The sequence below is a fragment of the Cryptomeria japonica genome, chromosome 9 (genome assembly GCF_030272615.1).
Source record: "Cryptomeria japonica chromosome 9, Sugi_1.0, whole genome shotgun sequence".
NCBI lineage: Eukaryota > Viridiplantae > Streptophyta > Pinopsida > Cupressales > Cupressaceae > Cryptomeria > Cryptomeria japonica.
The window spans coordinates 11,197,991-11,206,033 of record NC_081413.1 but is presented as its reverse complement, the minus strand read 5'-3'; the positions used below and the strand labels follow the sequence as shown (position 1 = coordinate 11,206,033).

General features: G+C 31.8%; 1 long non-coding RNA gene across 1 annotated transcript; it reads left to right on the top strand.

The window, feature by feature from the left end:
• Positions 1 to 524: 524 nt before the first annotated feature.
• On the top strand, positions 525 to 3,584 carry LOC131858240 (uncharacterized). The gene is made up of 3 exons (XR_009358983.1): positions 525 to 715; positions 2,893 to 2,949; positions 3,051 to 3,584. It is a non-coding gene; the product is annotated as an uncharacterized LOC131858240 (long non-coding RNA).
• Positions 3,585 to 8,043: the final 4,459 nt, after the last annotated feature.

Genomic DNA, 8,043 nt, shown 5'->3' with positions numbered 1-8,043 from the left:
GTCAGCGAAGTTAATTCATTTGAGTTGAACATTTGATGGTGGTGCACTCAATATTGGACAAACATTTATTGGTTTGAATGCTTACCAGTTCATGGTGGCCTCGCAGAGTATGACGATGAATTCACTTTGCATTCAGAGAAAATTGATGCTCAGGATGAAGAGAAGAAACTCATATGCTCCTCATTCTATTGTCTCTACAAATATCGTTTTTGCTTGCCTTCATTTATATCCAAAGCCTCTGCTGAGTAGGGATTTCTTAAAACATTAGGGTTCGTCAAATTACAGAAGACAAAGAACCTAGCTTCTGTTTTGTTTGTGGATAATGGCGGAAGAAGAATCTATGTTTTTAAGATACCTATATGTTGAATGCACCGGTATTTCCCTCATTTCCATGCGAGATAAAAAATTGGGCATTTTTATTCACAGAGTAAGGGCAATTAGGTTTTATACAATTAATTTTTTGTTCTTGCAGTTGCTTATAGGATGTAATTTTTTTGGGTTTTTGGGTTTTTTTGCAGTTAATCGGTAATACACGCTAGTTTATCTTAACAATTTTGTGGAAGGATGCGTTGCCATGCTCAAAATCATGGAGTCATGCTGTAGTGTGAAGGACAAGTATTTGAAGCATATGGAAATGTTTGGGTTCAAAATTTGAACTATTTTGCAATTTTCTTTGGCCGGAAATTGAGAAGATCAGATTGATACAATGGCTAAGGTGTGATTTCCTTATATTTCGTTTGTATTAGACTTTGCTATATTTTATGCAAAATATGATTCTGTTTTCTGGTATCTTTTTAAGTTTTTCTTTTTCCTTTCAATAATGTTTTTGGGTTTCGATAATAGATCTAAGATTTTGAGGTGTACTGAAATGGCTATCTAGCGCCAACTTTTAACGAATTCAAGTATCCAAGTTTTGAATTTCGGTTTTTATATTTCAGCTACAATTGTGTTAGCTTCTTTGGTTGTTTCTCTAGCAGTACTTGTGTTTGCCGATCTGTATATATAATTTGACTTTCTTTATTAAATATATATGTGTGTGATATGATTTAAAATGGATTTTTGAGATACCCAATTGAAGAAATTGGAATTTTTGTAGGTTGTTTTGTTTCATAAGACTATGAACATGAAATTAAAAAGGACCGCAAGTGAACAAGTTCAAGATTATTTTGGCAATTCTTTCTAGATGCATGATAGAAATTTGGTATTAGTTTTAGCATATAAATAAATATTCATACCATTTTACATGTGATTGACCAAAGACGTCAAAACCAGAATTAACAAAGTGATTAATTTCAAATACAGAACCTGCATTAAAGTAAAATGCAGAGTTAGCTTCCTTTGATTCGAGACATTGATTAGAGTTAGCTTCCTTTGATTCGAGACATTGATTAGAGTTAACTTCTTATATGAAGTTGTTTGACTCTGTCTTATTCTTGAAGTAGTCAGATCTAGTCTTGACATGTGTGACAGTTTTTAGGTGATATATGCATCTCTCTTGACAGTTGATTGTTAGGATGAACATCAAGTTTTTTATCAAGTTTTTGGAGCCTCTAATTGACATGGTTTTTCTGGATGATCTCATTTTGGCTGTGAATCATCTTATCATTTTTTTTGTTAAGTTTCAGTCAATGCAGAACACATATTTTTTAATTTATCAATTGAACATGAAATTAAAAAGGACCACAAGTGATCAAGCCCAAGATTATTTTGGTAATTCTTTCTAGATGCATGACATAAATTTGGTATTAGTTTTAGCATATAAATAGAGATTCATACTGTTTTACATTTGATTGACCAAAGACGTCAAAACCATAATTAACAAAGTGATTCATTTCAAATATAGAACCTGCATTAAAGTAAAATTCAGAGTTAACTTCCTTTGATTCGAGACATTGATAATTTTGTAAATCTCAGATTAAAAATCCTCGGCATTTAGTATATAGATAATTTTTTAAATGCAGCTTGGTTGGACAATAGCATTTGAACCTATACTAGTATAGAAGATGCTTATTTAATATTAAATTAAAGATTAATTGTACTGTGAAATACTTTGTTTGAGTATAAGTTTCATCTTTCAAGCACTTTGGTAACTTGCCTTGCTATATATCATTGCAAGCAGGAAAATGACACTTCCTGTGTTATTTGTTGTCTTAGATTTAGAAAGAAGTTGTTAAACTCTAACCATCTTTACATTTTGAATTTGGAAATACTCAAAAGCATAGCTATATATAGAAATTTTGTTAGACCATGCACAAGAAATTTCTTTTGGTTAAAAATTTTTGTGTTCTCCATGGTTGTGGCCAATCAATTCAGCATGAGTGTCAATCTCTTATCCTTATGTGAGAAGTTTCATTCAGGGAATTTGGCTTTTGCAATGAAGAACATAATTTCTAATTTCTTCAAGTAATCTATTTTACTGCTGGCACATTTGGAAGTTGCATGGAAATCTGCATGCTCTTTTAGGTTTTTGATTGTTAGAGCTGCAATTTAGCTTTTGGAACCATTCAAGGTGATAGATTTTATGTACATCATCTTATTTTGTGATAATTTGGATCAATGCAAAACAAATATTTTATAATTTATTTGATGAGTTGAATCTTTTTCGTAGATTGTTTATATTTCATTTATAAGGAACACAAGTTATTAAGTTTGAGATTACTTTGGTGATTCTTCCTGACCTATGATAGAAAAGTGGAATTGGTTTTAGTATATACATACAAAAGTATACCGATCTATCAATATGTGATCAATTGCTAGATTTAACTAAATGGTTCATTTTAAATAATGTCTGCATCAAAGTCAAATATCAAGTCTACTAACTTTGATTCGATATTGTTCCTATGAGAAGTATGGCCAGTTACATATGAGCACTTTTTTTGTTTTTTCTTATAGCATAGAATTTGCAACATTGTTTGCCGCAGTCATGCACCCAGTCATCTTCAATGCAAAGTAATATTTTTCTATTCCTTTCACTATAATATGATTCTGATTCTGATTTTTTTTTAGATTTAGAAATTATAGTCTTAATGGTTTATAATTTGTAATTGCAGAGACATATGGAATCTCAGGATACATACGTTCTAAGACAGAAAAATGGATGTGCACTCTAGGCTCGTGAGAAAGGACAAAGCAATACCAAAGTGGTGGTTTTTCATGATTCTTGCCTTGACTTTAACAGTCACCATTACATTCTGTGATTCGTTTAAGGATCAACGTCAATTGCAGTGGTGGGGAGTGCTCCTTTCATGTGGCCTTGCCATATTCTTCGCTCTACCAAATGGCATTATAAAGGCTACTATTGATAAGTTATCAAAGTCTTGCATTTTGAAGAAGATAATGGTGATCATGTTGCAAATTCTTGCATAAATGTACATTCTTCTCTATACTTGCAAATCAGCGCATCTTCCACGACCGCCTCATATCCCTTCCTACAGTTTGATCTATGTAATACCGTAGGTGATAAATCTTTGTCTTGGCAACTGGAATGTTTCTTTAATGTATTTCCTATTTACATCATGAACCGCATATTTTCAGATGAAGCATATTTTTTATAGATTTATCATTTACAATACTTAATAATTTTTTTCCCCTATCCACGTGTTAATTGGGTTTTGTTCCAAATTGCATCATGGAGGCCAAGCCATCTTCTTATGATAAACTTATTCCCGAGGATATTTTGAATGGTGAAATGAATTTCATGTTTAGTTGAAAATTGTCAGAGATGACAAGCTTGGATAAATCGGTGAAAAAGTAGACATTAAACTCTAGAAAGAGTTTAATATGTGTTGATTAAAATCACCTAATTTAGTTGAATATGATTTACTAAGTATCATTGTCTGTCCTTTGATTTCTAGCCTTATAACAGTATCATCTAAGTTGTTTGCACCAACGTTAAATTGTGATTAATCTATTCTCCATTTAGCCAATCAAACTGTCAGGATTTCTTGTATAATTTCCTTCCTAATGTGTCATTGCAACATACATGCTTTTTATACAAAATTTTGATGAAAATAATTTTGTCGTCTTGTGATTGGTGTTTTAGATGTGTGGCAGATATATTCCCAAATATCAATGCAAGAGAATGCACATAAAACTATAGCTCTGTCAGTTCATTGCAGGGATATGGGGTTTTCAAGGATCAGATGGAATTTGTTAATAACCCACATGCCTTGACGTTTGGATGTGGCAAATGTTGAGAGAGTTATGTAGTGTCTAGAAGCCTCTGGCATAGGTTTTCCTGTTTTGCATTTTTTATCACAGGGGGAGCAAAAAAAAGAAGACTGTGTTGTGTAGTAGCAGATAGCTCCAGATTCATGTACATTTTTGGTTTTGGCTCAAGAGGTGTTAAGGAGAACATAGTCAGGTCAGCTGAAAATTGAAATCATGGCAAATGACTTATTTCAAGATTGTGCACAAGATTGTGTCATGCTGTTAACGATGTTGATGAGAAAAAATGGACACAGTTTGCACGAAAAATATTATGAAACCCTGTCAAAACATAATTTCCTAAAAAATGAGACGAACCAAAATCAGTCTTCCTAAGCTACTGGATCAATCTTTTAACAATAAATAAAAAGTGATGTAAAAATATTGTGATTTTAGAGGTACTAGATTCTTGAGCTTGAGATAAGGTTTTTGCAGCCTTTTAAATGAAAATATTGGCTGTTGAGTCAAAATTTGTTTTCAAGCCTGAGGCAAGGATTGTTTGAACTGTTTGGAAGATTTTTATCCAGTATGAGACAACTTTCCTAGTGAAAGATATTAAAAAATATAGCCTATTGGTTAATCAAAACATTCACTAAAAATGGGCACAAAAATTTAGAACAAATAAAGTGCATATTCATTTCAAAGAACTTGAGTGCATGTACTCTGCCCTATATAATATGTTGTTTTGGTCATGATGTATCCGTGCCTAGGCATACAAGTAAAACAGATCTTTTGTACAGCGTGATAGCGACTTGTTAGTCAATCGCAGTCGTTTATTGCAAAATCGACGATGTAAAACACGCGACTAACACGCGTGTTAGTCAATCCGTACTGTCGTTTTGAAGCCAAAATAGATGTGTCCTAGAATGTTACTGTATTTAATAAAAGTCGCTTTTAAATTAATAAACAGTAAATGAATATACTTTTTATTCCACTAACTTATAATCTTCACTAGAACTTCCTTTTTTGAAAGTGCTAAAGGGCTGTTGAAAACCACTCTGTATGAAATAAATAGACTATTATGAGATAAATGAAGCATTCTTTCTATAAATGCATAGTTTGTTATAATGTATCATTGAGAATTTTAATGATATTTAATTTTGGACATTCTACTTTGTGCTACTCATTTCTTTAAATGACATCCACACAACACTCGCAGTTCCAGCTTGTATGCTCAATGATTCAGAACAATTCTCATCTTAAAATTTTTATTCACTTGTTTAGACTTCGTCATACAATGCCCACTTCCCATTGTTCTAATTTAGTGATTCAAAAAACAGAATTTTTTCACATTAGATCATTGTTTTCTGCCTAATTATGAATATGACACACTTTGCCAGAAAATTGCTTTTCTATATTAAAATATTTCAAATGCTAGATTAACAATCTCCTTTTAAACGTTTATCTCTTTCTTTTCTACTTCACTAATAAATAAAAATGATCAAATGTAATGGTACACTTTTAAAAGTACCCATCTTCCATTTACACAAACTCCGCCTATCGGCTTCTTGTTGCGGGCACAAAGCATGCAACTGCTAGTTATTAATGAATAGAGGAAAAATATAGTCTTTGATTGGGATGATAACTTGTTGTTTTGGAGGAGAGAGGTGAGGGAAAACATCAATATAGGTTCAAAGCTTAACATTTTTGGGTTGGAAAAAAAAACTATACCATTTTGCTGATGGAAAATTTAGTTTTGACTCCTAATAAAGAAGAAAGCACTATCTATTTTTATTTTTCAGATACAATTAGCAATTTTGGGTAAACAAGATAAGAAGATAAAAAGGAGGGACAACGTAGAGTGTAGAGGTGTTGTTGCGCATTGAAGGTTCGAAATGAAATAAGAGAGAAGGGCGAATAAGAACAATAGAGAGAGGCATATTTATTCTTGTAAAATACACTTGCTTGAAATTTTTTGGAAGCCGTTGTATATAATGATATCTTCTATAAAAAACACATTTTTCTTCTTAGGGTGATCCAAACCTTTCATTTTGACCCAAGTTTTGAAGTTTTTTTTGAGTAATTATTTATGATCATATACTTGCTTTAATTTGACAAACATAAATGTGTTCAGGAAAGAAAAAACCTTTGAGATCAACATTTTGATATTGTTGATCTAGCATATTAAATTATGGTTACCTTACAAATTTATCTATTTAGTGAATTCTCAGTTTGGTATACTTAACCAGTGCACACTTCTATAGTATTTACCTGACTCCAATTCCATGTTGATTCAAACCTTATGGGCCATAAGATGGATTATACCAACTTGTTTTCTATGAAGGAAATTGTATTAGTGTTAGTATTTAATCTATTCATTAAGCTGGATATATTCCATTCATTCAACAGTAGATATGCAACCTGTAGCTCCAAATATGAATTGTACATCTACCTATAATTTTTTGGATGTGGTTGCTTTCTATGAATTCTGGTAAAGTAACTATCCAAGCGCATTCATTTGTAGCACTTAACAAAAATTGTCTCCAGTCTTTAAGCATTGCCCAATGCTCATAATTTATTTTTTTATTCATTTAGTAACATATCCAGCGTAATATGTGGCTCCAACAAAGTGCCTTTATAATTAGGCCTCAAGACATGCTTCTTAACATCTTTTTATTTATTGTTTTGTCTTTCATATTGTAATTTTTGGAATAAGTCAAAACAGAATTAGATATGTGTCAAAGAGTTTCAATTGAAAACAATGACTATTTGTAGATTTGTCCTCCTCTACTAGTTTGTTGTCAATCTCCAATAGTTAGCTATCAGTTACTTTAGCATATTTGTAGGGAAACAATTTGTCTTCACTGCTATATAAATGTGTAATATTTGTTCAATAAGATTAATTCATCAAGTTCCTCTGTTTTGAGTGTTTCATCTCTACTATTTTGTATTTTTTAATAGTAATAGCAAGTGGAAAAAAAATGACCACATATGTTTCTTTTATTTGGGTCACAAATTGATAGCTTTCTTATATTTAATATCATTTTCCAATATCTTAGATTGGAGAATTGGTATCTTGAGGTTTAATTTTCATTTCCTGAAATACTTATGTTACGTGAGAATAGTTTTACCCGCTAAACAAACACATATCTTTTGAAGACAACATTCAAATGGACAAACTAAATTTTTTATTTAAGATAAAAAAAAATCAAAAGAGTTTGACTCTAGAATCCATTCTGCAAAATATAGAATGAAGGATAACAATAATAGTATTAACTTTTATTGTGTATATTTCAATAGTTTTAATTATAAGAAATCAATAATCTTAACATTGTTATGATAACCGGTGGACAACTAAGAGGGGGGTGAACTAGTTGTCAATAGATTATGAAACTTTAAACACACAAAACCTTTTACCAGAATGCATAAACCAAATACCAGAACAACCGATATATCAATTTTAAGCACAAACATAAATCAAAGAACAATTGCCATCCATCCACAACACATAACACTAGGATTTGTATGTGGAAAATCCGATAAAGGGAAAAACCACGGTGGGAAGCCTAACCATAGTCAAATAATACTTCTCCAGTAAGTATGTGATTATAATAAGAGGGGCATGCACATGCAGGAAGACACACTGCCTAGAGTGCACTGCTCATCACCAAAGGAGCCTCACTGACTAAAAAATAAATCTAGACTACAATCTGGAAAGATGAATGAACTGCAAGAATAACATCTCCTATGCCAGTATAGTTTTGATTAAGCTCAATACCAGAGGTCTTAAACCTCTTACACAAACCCAATTCGATCACCTATGATTGATCAGAACCTCTACATATGATTACAACTTTATTCACACACAGTTAATCCCATAACCATTTGTTACCATCA